The sequence below is a fragment of the Aphelocoma coerulescens genome, chromosome 1A (assembly GCF_041296385.1).
Source record: "Aphelocoma coerulescens isolate FSJ_1873_10779 chromosome 1A, UR_Acoe_1.0, whole genome shotgun sequence".
In the NCBI taxonomy this organism is placed as follows: Eukaryota; Metazoa; Chordata; class Aves; order Passeriformes; family Corvidae; genus Aphelocoma; species Aphelocoma coerulescens.
The window spans coordinates 10,111,183-10,126,047 of NC_091014.1; the positions used below are offsets into that span (position 1 = coordinate 10,111,183).

General features: G+C 36.1%; 1 protein-coding gene across 1 annotated transcript in view; it reads left to right on the top strand.

The window, feature by feature from the left end:
- SEMA3E (semaphorin 3E) overlaps positions 1-14,865 on the top strand; it is a 139,420-nt gene that overhangs the window by 7,272 nt on the left and 117,283 nt on the right. The gene's annotated exons all lie outside the window — the stretch shown is intronic.

A 14,865-nucleotide genomic window follows, 5' to 3' on the forward strand; every position in this document is an offset into this window, starting at 1 on the left:
TTGTCTCAGGGTTTCTTGGTGACATTTTGATGCTAGATCTCTTCAAAGGGTTTGTGAACTGCAGCACATTACAATCCAGCATCCAAATACACTGCTTAGCTGCAGTGCTCTTGGTGAATGTATAATCTTAGTAGTGAATCTTTGTTCCTCTTCTAGTCTCCTCATTCTTATTTTACCTGCAATTTGGAGGGCCTCCAGAATGTAATGACACGTCAAAGGTTCCTTTTACAGTTTCTGTGCAAGTATATACAGGAGGTCTGCAACCACAAAGTTGTCAAGGGGATGGCTGCCAAACATCTTGGCCCTGACATGACACCCAGCCTCTGTGTGTAGCCAAGAGCTGCAAAACTTGAGTAACTCATGTGGCTGAGAAATAATTTTTGATGAAATAGAAGTTGAATCTCATTTTAAAATTACTTTTTATTAGTCTCAGGTGAAAGCAGAGAATTGGCAGTTGTTTGTCGTGTCTTGCTACCCTGTCTCGCTGGAGTACTTGGTGTGCTTTATTGCCTCTTCTGTCAACCAGAATCTGCTCAACTCTTATTAAAAGTCAACAAGAGTCTTCCAGTTACATATAATGATCTAAGATTTGTTCCTGAACACAGTGCTGTGTTTCAGACTGAAACTTCCTTTGCCCTGTGGAAGTGCCAACCTTTGACCTCATAAACTCCACAATATCAGAATCAATTCTGTGTACCAGGAAGCAGCAATACTCCACCATGTTGTCTTTGCTTTCCACAGAAAAACACAGTGCCATAACACTTTTTGTAACTCTCCTGCCTGTTACTGATTGGCACCCGGTACTTAGACCTCCTGTATCAAAGAATGGATCAAAAACTGTTTAAACTTCTGCATGTTAAAAAGTCAACACAAAAGAAATTCTGTAATGATCCAGTGGCAAAGACTAGTTTGCCATAGACTTGAAACATTCACAAATTATATTACCTTTCTTGGTTGAATTTTCATATCAGAAACCTAATTGTGAAGGAAACTTTCCAGTCAAGGAAGATTATATGAGAAGCATGAGACTTGTCTGCTTTGTGGGATCTATTGCAATACAGTTCAAAGGATCTTTATGAATATATAATGTCAAAATTCACAAAAAAATTAAAGGCCAAAAATTTCATTAATGAAAAATAAAAAAAGCCCCAAACTCAACCAAAAAATGTCTACTAGCCAAAAATGGGAGAGAGACAGCTATATCACTGACAGCTTTTCATATCTCTTTGGCCTGAGCAAAAGATGTTCATTATTTATAAGAATTTGATGACAGGTAATATACAGACTGTGTATATATACAGACGCTTCAGACTGTGATTTGGCAGGAACAGATACAAAAAAAAGTTGTTTATGCTCCTTGTGAAATCATGTTGCTAGTGTTTTTACTTCATCAGTAATGAAGAATTTAGGGTTTTAGGAGATTTGCTTGTTCAGCATTTGCAGTTTACATTCTCTTTCTATTTTTTTTAAATCCCCAAAAATCCCCCAAAATACCAAAAAAATACCCATATTTACATACGAATATAAAAGATTCTCAACACATGCTAGACCCCTCTAGCATGATGGTGGGTTCCCCCCCCCCCCCCCCAATAATTCTCTAAACTAAGGGACCAATGCTGGGAAGATAAGCATTCAGTGAAAGGAGATTTAACTCCTCTCAACATCCTTAATGTATCTGTTCTCTACTTCTTCTCTGTTTATTTTCATCTAAAGGATTCCTGACTTCACACTGTGAAGCAATTGAAGCTTCTGTGGGGAGTCAGACAATGGGGTTTTTACTGTTGCTAAGTTTGCTTTATAAGCTTTTTCTTCCAACACATTTGTTTAATAGGCCTAGTAAATGGTGAATGAAGCTGTAAATATATGTTTTATTTGTTGATGTGCAATAAACATCACAAGGATGTTGGTCTTTTCTTATTCTGATCTTCCTGACACTGGTGAAAGGAAGTTGTACAACATGAATGAAAAGTGCCTTAAACTGATTGCAGAAAACAACAGTCCCCACATACCTAAGGGTTGGTACCTTGTTTCTCTTTTAACAGATGGTTTCTCCCAGCAGTGTTACTAAAACTTAATAATAGCAAAATAATAGGTTTCTTGATGTGAGGGAATTATTCCAGATAGCACTATTCACTGGGGTCATCGCTGAAGGTCATTTTTCATCCAGAGAGCTAAAGGTTTGCAAGTGTTTGTCAATTCCATGAGCTCCTACAACTCTTTATTTATGATTAAGCTAAGTGCTCTCCTGTGGGTGTGTGGTAAAAGCCAAGAGTAAAGGAAAATAAACCCATTCCTTTATATATTAAATATTTCATCTCAGTTGATTGAGAATGGTATGATGCAAAGCTTGAAAATATGTGCTGTCTGGGAGCCCAGAAAGACGTAAGCTGTCTTAGAGATCTTGTTCTTATTAATGTTGTTGCCGAGAAAACATCTTGTCTTTACGTGCCTGTATTTACACGCTAAGTAAGTCATTATTCTCTCTCCTCTGCTTATCTTAGGCATGGCCAAGTCCTCCTGCATATTTTCAGGTTACACAAGCATCTGGGATAGCAGTCATTTCTAAACACACTACTGAGAAGGTGTTAAAGTATTCAGCAGGTTCAGCACTTACTATAGCTCATAACCAGGCTGTAAAGAGGCCCAAGGACTTTACTGATTCCATAGTATTCCTTGTTGAGTGACTGCAGCTTCTATGGTTTAACACTCAAGCACTGCAATGGGTTATTTCATTTCTAGAAGACTTCAATTCTTGTAAATAAAATGCTTCACATTTAGAAGACAAAGTTACAATAAAGAATGTTCTTCCAGCAACAGCTCTGAATATGGTCCTTAAGTTCTGCTGCTAAATATATGAAAGCTTTACTACAAAAACAGAACAATTAATAAAAACACAGAACAGAGGCCTTATTTCACTAAGCACTCCCATAAACTTTTGTGACTAAAAAGTTGACAGGATATTCCTTGCTCCTGACCTTGTTTTCTGAAAGAGGTGATCCATTTGGTCATTGCGTTTCACCTGGAAGTGTATTTCTGTCTCTGTTGAGTTTAGAGGGATCTCTGTTGAGTTTAGAGGGAGAGTAACAGTCAGCTTAAACCAGAGTCCTCACATTTCAATAAAGGTAGGTAAGATGGACTTGGGATGAATGTCTAATGATAGGTCTAGCATGCTAAACATGCAAGGATAAAACCCTTTGGCTAAGAATGACTTACTGCAGAGTTTACAAGCTGCAGCACTATTGCCTTGATAAAGTATAAGTGAAGATATTATTACTAAGTAGTGTGTCTTTGATCTAATAATGGTCTGGAAGAAAAGGATGGAGGCATAGTCATTTGAGCAATGACCTGAGCAGTGTAAGTGGCTCCCAGAGCTGCTGGACACAACTATCTCTGGACCACAGAAATGACTGTTGTGCTCTGCACCTGCTTCCATGCACAACATGCTGAGTTAGATTAAGCATGACATGCTTAGGTTAAGCAGCTTTCAAAACAGTTTAAACTAAATTGATGTACTATTGCATTGAAATAGGTGAGCCACTCACAGATGCCTGCCATAGCTCAGCTACTCCTTGGCAAAGAAGCAGTAAAAAAAGGTCAGATACAAGCTGCGTGAGTTATTTCCACTGCCCACAAAGCGGCCTTAAAACTGCACCCTAAAACTTTGGTTCTATAAATATTTGATATTGTGTGTGTACTTTTCATTAGACAAATTTCTTATTTGATTAAAAGTTAAATGGGGGTTTATTTGCAAGATCAAAATAAATCTAAGGCATAAATTCTTTGAAGCAGTCCCTGTAGTGTGATTGATTAAAATCAGTCATGACAAAAGTTGTTCTATTTTGCCCATACCGCAGGCATTACAAAGCAACTTGAAACTTTGAAAATTTTGATTTATGTGCAAAATTTCACTTTCCATTTTATTCTATGGTTAAAAACTTACGGAAAGTTTTTAGAACTACAACTTACCGGCATCTTTTGTCATAAGGGAAAGGGTACTTCCAGAAGAAGCTTCTTTGAGTCTTTTATAGAGCACTGCAATATGTGTAGGTGCACATCATTTAGAATTGTGAAATAAATTTCACAAGTGCTATATGTGGTCTCTGTAATTTTCTTGACATGGAACAACCCCTTACTTTTTTAGGAAATGTAACAAATTACTTCATAATATCAGGTTAATGGATTTTTTTTTATTTTGTGGTCTCCCGTTTACTGCTTTAATGTGTAATGGCACTAAAATCCTTGAGCTGTAAAATTAGATGTCTGGGCTGTTGAAAACTCCTTGTACTTTTAATTTGAAAGTAAAATAAAACTAAAACTTACAGCATGGAGATTTGAAAATAATAATAACTGTTGTTTATACATTCTTGTGAAACAGCTCCTGAAGTGTGCTGTGAATTTGATAGCAGCATAGAAATACTTTACCTTGGGATTGCTGAAAGGTAACAGAGATCTTGACATGAACTGATATCTGATACCATTGCCTGTGAGTGTTGCAGGACCCATGAGGAATATCTGAGAGTTAAACTTGTCATGTCTTAGCATGTTTTATACTTTAAATGGTGTATACTATAAATTAACCTGCAGAAAAAAGGTTTCTAATCTATGGTGAAAAGGTGCTTCAGAGTTTTTCTGAATTAGTCATACGTTATATGCAGCACTGTAGCCCTGCTTCAGCCTCGTTGGAGTGGTTTGGCCTCTGCATTCAGCTGTTCATAACATGGTGGTAAGTTTCTATAGGTGTCAATTTCTGTGAAAATTTTGTCTTTGGTTTTGCTTTATAAGTGTTTGGTCCTTGAGTCTGTAAGGTCTGCTCTTGCCAGACATTGTAATGTTGATGGCAGAGGTTAGCTATTACAGCATCCACCTCAGCCCCATAATTATGGTTGCAAATACATTACAGTAGCACAGGGTGAGAACGTGTTTCTGTCGGCATCTTGGAATCCTGCAGTTGGTTTCACAGGGATTGTGATACTGCTTATTCACCAAAGAATTGCTTACAGACTTTTAAAAATGCATTTGAGAGCACTAGAGGGTGGAGGTAGATCCATAATTGGATTTGAAAACCTTCCTGACCGTAACACTGTTGATTGGACAAGATTTGCTTTTAACCAATCAGTTCCTAACCTAAGCATTTACTGATTTTTAACCTTCATAAAGACTTCACACCTGCTGAAAATGTAGAAGATGAACCCAGATAAAGACCTCACAACTGCTGGCTGGAATCTATCTTGGAAGGTGAATCCAGAGATCTCATATGATGCTTATAGAAGTTATAGTACCCGTGAAACTTGCCTTTAAACCAAATCTTTTTATAATTAAATTATTTCTTTTAAGAAACACAAGATCTTTTATTTACTTGAGAGGTTTTTTTTTTGCTGGGTTTATTGGATTACCAATAATGTGCTAATAATCTATTAGATTTGAGAAATCTGGATTCATCTAAAATTTTACTAAAAACTTTCAGCAAGCTCCTGGGATGCTCTAGTATTTAAGTCTTGGTAAATGTCATAATTTCCTTCCCAAATAGAACTTACATGTGAGAATAAAACTTCTTTCCAACTACCTATTGTTTTACTTCATGAGACTGAGATACCTTTGACTATTGTGAAACTGGCAATAAGGAGTAGGAACGAAGATATGCCTCAATAGCAGGCTATCATTAAAGAAGATAAACTTGGAAAATGAAAGATGTTTTCTAGACTCCTATATCCTTATATCATATGTCCTTTGTTTTTCTTCTGTTCTTTCCTCTATTCCTCTACTGAAGTAGTCTGAGATGTTCTTTTCTTTATTACTAGCTTCTTTATTATCTTCACTTCTTAATAAATCCATAAGTAACAATCCAAAGTCATACTCACCTTTCCTCATCCCTAATGTTTTCCTGCTGCAGATATAAGGGTATCCCAGGCACTAAGGTCTCCCTTATAGCAACTATGTCCCTCTCATGTAACCTTCAACAGTATTTCTTCAACTCTTTTTATTCTTAAACACTTATTTGGCTCCCTAGGTGGGCCAAAAGTATCAGAGGTATGATTGTTTCTGCATGTGATGTTGACCAGTTAGTTTGCATGTGCTAATTGACCAGTTAATTGGCCTGCTAACTGTATTACTTGTGTAATGATTTTGTTCTCCTTTTTTAAGGTACTTAAAGAGTATTTCTATTTCTTAGCTGCTGATTTTCAGGAAACTTGGAAAAACTTAATGTTTTTTAGACAACCGGTACTCCTCACCCTTTTCCCACAAAATTTAAAATTGGTCAGTGAGATCTCATGTGTCATAGGGAACATGGATTGTGTCACCAATTATCAGAGTGCTCCAGAACACCTGACTTTTTAGGGCAATTAGATTTGTTTGCATCACAAGAAAATCAAATAATTTTTACTATGATAAATCATTCTTCTCTTTTGCTCCTTCCAAACTGATAATTCTGTAGAGAAGTCAGATAACTACTGTCATTTCAGTGGCAACATAATTATCTTTTCCAATAGTTCCTATGGAAATTTTAGTCTCCTGTGTTGCAGGTAGCTGTTCCTAGGAAATCCAGATGATACCCAAGCATGATTTAGCCTGAAGGTATTTTATTATTTCATGAGTTAAAGGCACTAAATATGTGTACTTAAGAGAATTAAAATTAATGAAAACAAGGCATTTTGTTCTGAAGCTTTTGTCCTTGAAGAATAATTGGAGACAGTGCAATAAATGAGTACTTGGACGATATTTTCTGTGCTACTCCTTGCTTTCAGAAGGGTTAGAATTATTATCCTAGCCCTTCCCTCCAAGATTTTGACATGCTTTTATTCTCAGGGGAGTCTTGGAGATGTACATACCTGTGGAGCTTTCTGGAGCACGAACATTAAAGCAAGAAGCCAAGGAATGATGAAAGTATCCCAGATCAATATAGTGCTAAAGGAGAAGAACATCTGAAAATAAAGACCACATAAGGTCTATATGACTGGAAGATGAAAGAGTTCTCACTAGGTAAACATTTGGGCTGGAAGTTTTAGAAAAGACCATATAGCTGGGGTAGTGAGACAGGTAGTGAGAGTATGCTAAATTAAACCCACTATATCAGTATCAGCAAGCTTTTACCAAAACACTTGTTAACATGAAAATTTCAAGAAAAAAAGCTGATCAGGCTAGTGGCTGAAAAGTGTGTAGGCAAGCTAGATAAAAAATAAAATCTATGTGTATCTGAGCACATTCTACTTCAGGAGTAATAACAAAAAAACATCCTCTATTTACTTTGTATTATCTTAGATGGTGTCATTCTCAGCTCAGAGTGATAAACTAGTAATAAATTGTTATATGCTTTGCTAACAAGCAGTTTTATTTATCAGTAACCTCTAAGTTTTTAAGTGCAACATTTTATTTAAAGTTCTTTGAGATACTAAGTTAGACAAATTAACCTTTTTCCTTTTATTGATTGTGCTGTAAATGCATTCCAAAAATTTTAGTGAGCTGAGGAAATCAAATTTTTCCTTAAGCTGCTGCCATTTTTTTTTTTTTGTAATGTTTATCTAGATACTGTTAATTAACTTCAATTTTGCAGGTAGTTTAGGAATGTTAAAACAAGCCTTGTCCTACCTCAATTGTGAGAAACAGCAGGAACACTTTGAAAGAGTAAATGGTTGTTGTCTTTCAATTTTAGTCTTCACAATAACGCTTAGTTTTGTTCACAGATGAGTATTTAATTCAGAAATTCCATATGAACTTAGTGATGACTACCATATTAATAAATCGAGATACAAAATTTTTCTTTGAAGTCCTGCATTTTGAAATTCTAGGTCTTTAAGAATAAGTCAAAGTTTTTTAAAATTATAGTGTTCAGCATTGCAAAAAAATTCTTGGAAACAATATTTTTTGATATTTCAAATATTGGAAAAAATGGACAGTAAATTGAATGAGCTTTGCACCTATTTCTGGAAATATTACATGCTTTTTTGGAAGGTCTTATCTGCCATTATAAGAGCTCCCAAGTTTGACAAAATTCATTTTTTTGGTGAATGTCAATAAGTACTGAAAACTTAATGCATTATCAGTGACTTAAAATGATCCTTTTCTTTAGAACAGAGGTTTATCATATTACTTGAAACAAGCACATGTTGAAAAGGTATTTGACTAAATTACTGTGGTGAAGAACAACTTTAAACAAATGTTCAGCTGATCATTTATTCTAAGGTAGCATTGGTGACATGGATCCTTCTATAGACAGCTTACCTGGTTTGGGGTTTGACTACACATTCTTCAGATTTGACATTAGCTTTCCAAATGCAGGGCTCAGGAACAGAGTTTCCAATGGTTTAACCAATCACATGGCATCAAAGTGCACATTTACAGCCTGCTGAAAATATAAATTAAACTAACTTCACAGAATCATTGTTAATTTTAGGCCAAAATTACTTGATTCAGAGGCATTCATGCTAACTTGTCACCTCATCACAACTTGGTCACGTATCAAATCCCCCTCGGCTCAGGTTCATGACTGGTTCTCTTCTGATGGCCTCAATGGGCTGTTTCTTTCTTTGGAAAACGTTTCTGCTTAATGCAAAAAGAAAAAAAAAGTCCAAGACCCTTTCTGGTTTGGTAGTGGAGTTTTTAAAATTAATTTTCCTAAATCTTCAAGGTCCAGAAATAAGTATGATTAGTATCATGTGTTTGTGTAGCTTCCAGCTAGTAATACAAGGATTTAAGTTAATTTTAAGTTATGTCAGTCCTTTTATTTTTGGTGTAAGTTTCACTTTTGGTTTTACCTATCTTCTGAAATGTCATATCTTAAGGTTAATTTTTCTTTCTTGTTTTTTTTTCTTCTTTTTTTTTTTTGTAAATATTATTCCTCCTCTAAGAGAACTAAATTTAATTCTGTTTTGATCACTATTACTTAACATCTCAAATATAAATATTTTTTTCTATTTTTGACTAAAACTTCCTTTTATATATTCCAAAACAAAATATTCCAAGAAGGAATCATTTAACATGCAGAATAGAACTTTTTTAGGTGTTTTACTATGCCAGGTAATTAGTTCACAAAAGAGATATGTTTTAATGTAATATCATTGTTTTCTGCAACATCACTGATCTCAGCCAAGAACATTCTCTCCAGTAGAAGTAGTACCATACCTTTGTGGCTCTCTCTGTGTTCTCTACAGACATAATTTTAAAAAATAAATTCACTTCTCATATTTTAGAATACCCATACTTTGTTTCCACAATTGTATTAAGTATAGGTTCTTGTTTATATACCCTGGAAGTACTTCTACCTATCCTTTTGTGGTGTATGCCCCTTCCTCGATTTAGGGAGGTCTGGATGAAGAAAAGCTTAGAGATTTTTATAAAAAGTGGAGTTTCTGTACTGTCTCTTTTTTTTGAAGTTGAAAAAAAGAAATGAAAATACAGAAGTTAACAGTTAAACTTTCAACTCAAGGTAGAGGATTTAGTTGTGCCAGGGGAGGTTTAGATTGGATATTAGGAAAAGATTCTACACAGAAGGGGTTGTCAAGCACTGAATTGGGCTGCCTTGGAAAGTGTGTAGATGAGTGTTTAGGGACATGGTTTAGTGGTGGGTTGGCAGTGGTGGGTTAATAGTTGGACTCAAGGATCTTAGGGGTCTTTTCCAACCTAAATGATTCTATGATTCTATATTTTGTGATGTTTGAAAAGACACAGACCCATTGTTTCCTTCAACTCTGTCAGTCTGGTCCTAAACCCTATCAGGAAATTGAGTGTTTTCTGCAGGAGAGAAGAGAATAGATTTTTTTTTTCTCTTGGTAGACAATCTGGATGCAGGTTTTAAGGTTGTTTTTCCCTCTTTAGCTTTTTTTTTTTTTTTTTTTTTTTTTTTTCCCCCTAAGAAGCACTGGAGAATGGCAGAAACTAGAGGCAGATTTCATGCTCCTCTTGGCATAAAATGGTCAGATACCTGTCTATTATATCCTTCTATCCTGATATTATATCCAAAAAACCCAGAATTAAACTGACAACCACGTTTAGTATAAAAATAAATATTCGTCTATTCCCCATTTTTCTCCTTCTCCTTTGTGGTGCTGACACTATAACTTTAATTTAACAAAGTCCTGCTAAGGTACTCCCTGGAAATGGGCTTTAACTGCCTTCCTTTGACACTTTTTTATTTACAACATTTTCTGTGGTGCTCAGGTTGTTATAGAAAATTGGAAACTGTGTTGTGTTCCGTAGCCTGTACTGATGTCTGGAATATCAGTAACTCCTGGGAGTACCCCTAAACCATGTACTTGTTTTAGGGTTACTTTTAGTTTTGTGGAGCTGGACTTCAATGAGGATTGACAACAGCAATATGAAAAGATACATCAAATTGTCGGTCAGCTGCAGAAGACATCAAAAACTCTGGCTGGTGTGCATTTCAGACCAGCAGCAGTTGTAATGCTATTAACTTAATTAGATAAGGAGAAACCTCTACAAATTTTCTGGAAAATTGCCTATTATTTAAAACATTTAATCTGAGAATAGAACATGTTTTTTGGCTGTGGAATTGTCTAACTTTTGGCTTCCAAAGCTGTCAGCCTTTTTCAGAGATGCGCCTCACTTTTTTATTTGCTACTTTACACTTCCACTGGAACCTGGAATAAGTCTAAAGAATTTAGTAGCAGTGAGTTGTGTGTTAACTCTAAATTCGTAGTTAAAATGATTCAACTTTTAGTCTAAGAAAATCTCAATCTGCAATAAATTCTTGGGTAAAATGTATATGGCTAAGTTACTAGACTATATTTCTGATCTAGTGTTCAGCCTATCCAGAGTTTAATAACAGATGAAACTTTCTTCTGTTCCTGGATAATCTGGAAAGAAAGAGACATAACTGAACAGAACAGAAGATCATTCATGACTACCGAATAAGTGGCATGGTTTTGTTTTCCCAAACTGAGCATTTCTAAGTTGAATATTGTTTTGTGTTTGGTGTCTGTGTTAAAAGCATAGATTCTCTTGGTTAAGGATTTTTTTAATGATGACTTATGATATAAGATTATGTGGAATTTGTTCTGAGCTGTTGAAATCAGTGCATAATGAGTTCAGAAATATCTAATGAATAATGCATTGTATTCTATGTAATTTTAAGATTAACTTGTCTCTCAGATGTTGATCAAATAGTTCTAGAAAAATATTCTGTAGGAAAAGGGGAAGAGAAAGGACAAGACCTTCCTACTTAAATATACATCCCATTTGTATTAATTATTGTATGCATTTAGGCCAATCTTGAACAAGATTTGAGCTATATATCACATGAGGAAGCTCAAGTTCAGCATATCCTCAGAACATGTGTTTGGGACTTCTGTGAGCATATCCTCTGACGTTTTCCTGCTTCAGTTGGCTGAGTCTCTTGTGATCTCTTCCAAATTTTGAGGCAACTTGTGGGTTTGGAAGCTGAATTAGTTTTGTTTTCACTGCATCCTCACTGCAAAATCAGGACAGAACTAGTTCACATGCCACAGCCCAAGCTGGGCTTTTCACTTCATTTGCAGTACTCCTAAACTTAGCCCAAGGTTTCTCATGTGAATGAGAACTCAGGAAAAGCCCACATTAACACTCCAGTGAAGATGCGTGAAGTGTGATCCTTTCAAATATTACTTATTCTTATATTATTATATATTATACTTCTATCCTTATATATCTTAGAGAAATATTATTATTCTTTCTTTCTGTTTATAGTTAATTTATCATCTTGGAGGTGTTAGAAACATGCTGGTGCATTTGTACTGTTTGGGAAGTTAAGCTGATTTTAGGCACTGGTGGTTACTAATCATATATACTGGTGGTTACTAATCATATTGACTATTTTTGATTCAAAAAATAGTATGATTAACTAATTTTTCTGGATTTTTATGAATCCACACCAGTTTCTGGTTGTTTATGATTCTGCAGTCCATTTGCACTGTTCCTGTTGTGATTTGTTCTTGGGACTCTATGGCTGGACCTATAAGAGAAAACTAATATTCTGTGAGCACCCTCTGAAAAAATTTCATTGGGGCAGGTGAAAGGAAAGGGAGAAAGCAATGCCATTATGTCTCTTTTCCATGCCCTTAAAAAAAAGCAAACCAAAAAATGCCAAAGCAACCACCTCTAAAAAACCACGGATTAATGTGTTGAAATTGGGTAAGGCTGTGCTGCTGTGACACATTTCCTCTGGCACGATTTCATAATAATGCCTCATCAGGCCTGCCCTTACTGCCATCATCCACATGCTACAACGAGAATGATGGGGGATACTTTATGCACATGTTGTGAGAATCTGTAGTGTTCTCATTATTTTAGGGTCCAAGTCAACACAGTAGAAAGTCAGAGAGGAGAAAATAAAAGTTTAATCTAAACTGATAAATCAATATCTGCCTAATCTTGACCTGTGTTACCTGTATTTTTAAATGCTGTTCCATGTTGCAGTTACAGACACATATCCACTGAAGAAATGGGTGGTCTTCCTATTCTTTCAGATCCTCAATCAGTGGAACAGCTGGGTTATTTTCCTCATTAGGACACTCTTAATCTAACAGAAATGCTGATAATCATACTGTGAGATCACAATCCTACATCTGAGGTGGAAATGTAACATCTGAGATACCTGCAGAAAAGGTCTTGTGTCTGAAAACTTGTTGCTTTTTCCAAATATCTTGGCATAAGAAGGTGTAGCCTCTTTGTTTTCCTTACCTACATTTTGGGAAAATCACAACCAGACTTCATAAATAAAACATAAGAAGTGACTGACTTGTTTTAAAACCAGTTGTTAGCAAAGATTCACATAAGCCACACTCCAAAATGATTACTTTGTTGAAATGAAAACCAAAACAAAGAACAACAATGTTGTAGGATATTAAATATTTAGATAGTTTATCTAAATATCTCTGCTATTTCCCTTGTTCCTTGTTTATACCCCTGTATTTATAACTAGGATCAGAAATGGAAGTATAGCAATATTCTTAAGGAAGATACAGAATTACAAAAAAAATCCCTCAGATATGATTTTCTTTGTATATTCATTCCATCTTAAATAAGGCAAATAATTCTGAATTGCTAACATTGCTATTTATGTACTTGGCAATACAGCTTGAGGTAAGCAATTTTAGGACAAATTGACTATTTGGAACTTCTGGAGTGGAAACCAATGCTGCCTTTCCACATCAATAGTTGGTCATCTCAGGCTGACTTACATAAGCCCATTGAAAACCGATTTGAACTGAGGAATTATGTTGCATTAATTTATATTATGGTTTGATAGGATTTGACACAACTTTAAATGCCAATTCTCACTTGGCATGATAAATGCAAGTTTTCAAAATGTCTTTTTTTTCTTTTTTAAGCTGCTTCACATTTGTAAGGGAGATGTGGGTTTCTCTTTACTTGAAATATTGTCAAATTACATCCTGAGTTGGAAGGGACCCATAAGGATCAATAAGTCCAACTCCTGGCCCTGCACAGGACACCTCTGGGAATCACATCCTGTGCCTGTGTCCAAACCCTTCTTAACTCTGTCAGGCTTGGTGCTGTGACTGCTTCCTTAGGGAGCCTGTTCCAGTGCCCAGCCACCCTCTCGGGGAACCTCTGCGTTCCTAACATCCAACCTAAACCTCCCCTGGCTCAGTTTCATGCCATTTCCTTGGGTCCTGTCACTTGGGCACCAGAGAAGAGATCAGTGTCTGCCCCTGCACTTCCACTCATGAGGAAGCTCCAGACCAGGGTGAGGTCTCCCCTCAACCTTCTCCAGGCTGAACAAGTTACTCCAAACACCCTTGTGTGGCTTTCCTCTAGACCTTTCACCATCTTCATAGCCCTCCTTTGGATGCCCTCTAATAGCTTTATGTCCTCACATTGTGATGCCAAACCTGCACACAGACTCGAGGTGAGGCTGGACTAGTGCAGAGCAGAGCAGGACAATCCCCTCACTCAGCTGGCTGTGCCTGATGCACCCCAGGACATGGTTGGGTCCTCCTGGCTGCCAGGGCACTGCTGGCTCATGTTCAACCTGCCATGTTCTACTTAGTAGTAGTGGTAGTGGTATTTCCATCAATATCAATAGCTGCAGAAATTGTCCAGTCTGATCCCAGATAGATGGAATGTAGATTAAATGGATTGTGTGTATGTTTATGTATCTGTGCCTTTTTTCTCCTTGTGAACACACAGCTCAGCCCATGGAAAATAACAACAAAAAAGTAGATTGCATGAATTTTTTACATATAGTCTTGAGAAAGCAATATCCTTCCTCAAATGAAAATACACATTTTGTTATAAGTTAATATGGCTTCTTGTTCAAAGAAACAGTAAGAATAAATATAAGTAGAAGATAATGTCATAGAAACCATCCTCACTTTTCACATTATGTGAATGATCTTTGTAGATTAAGTCTATATGCTGCAAAGATCCTGACTTGAGTACCTTGCAATGTTTTTGACTTAATTAATTAAAGATATTGGCCAATTCTTTCTGTTAAATATTATATTTTGAAAATTGTTATTTTGCTACTTATAAAGCATCATAGCTGTTTTCCTGTTCTTCCCAGTAAGCAGCTTTATAAATTGCTTATTTATTTTTGGACTATATTAAGAGATGTAAAACTCTGTGATGGGTAATACTTATACAGCTAAATACAGTATTTCAATACCATACCTCAGTGTTCAAAAAAGGCTTCCTTTTCCTTTTAATACCTCTTGAAGTTCTAAAGCCAGATTCCCTTATCCTGTGGGACTGTCTGAAAAACAGATGAACTGTTACAATATGAAGGTTAGCATATCTTAGCCAAGTAACCTTTATAGTTCACCCTGTAGGAAGAGGCATTAACTTTCTCTTCCCATCAGTAAATCCAGACTTTCAAATGATGCTGGAAGCCACTCTGTGACTTAAGCAATAATT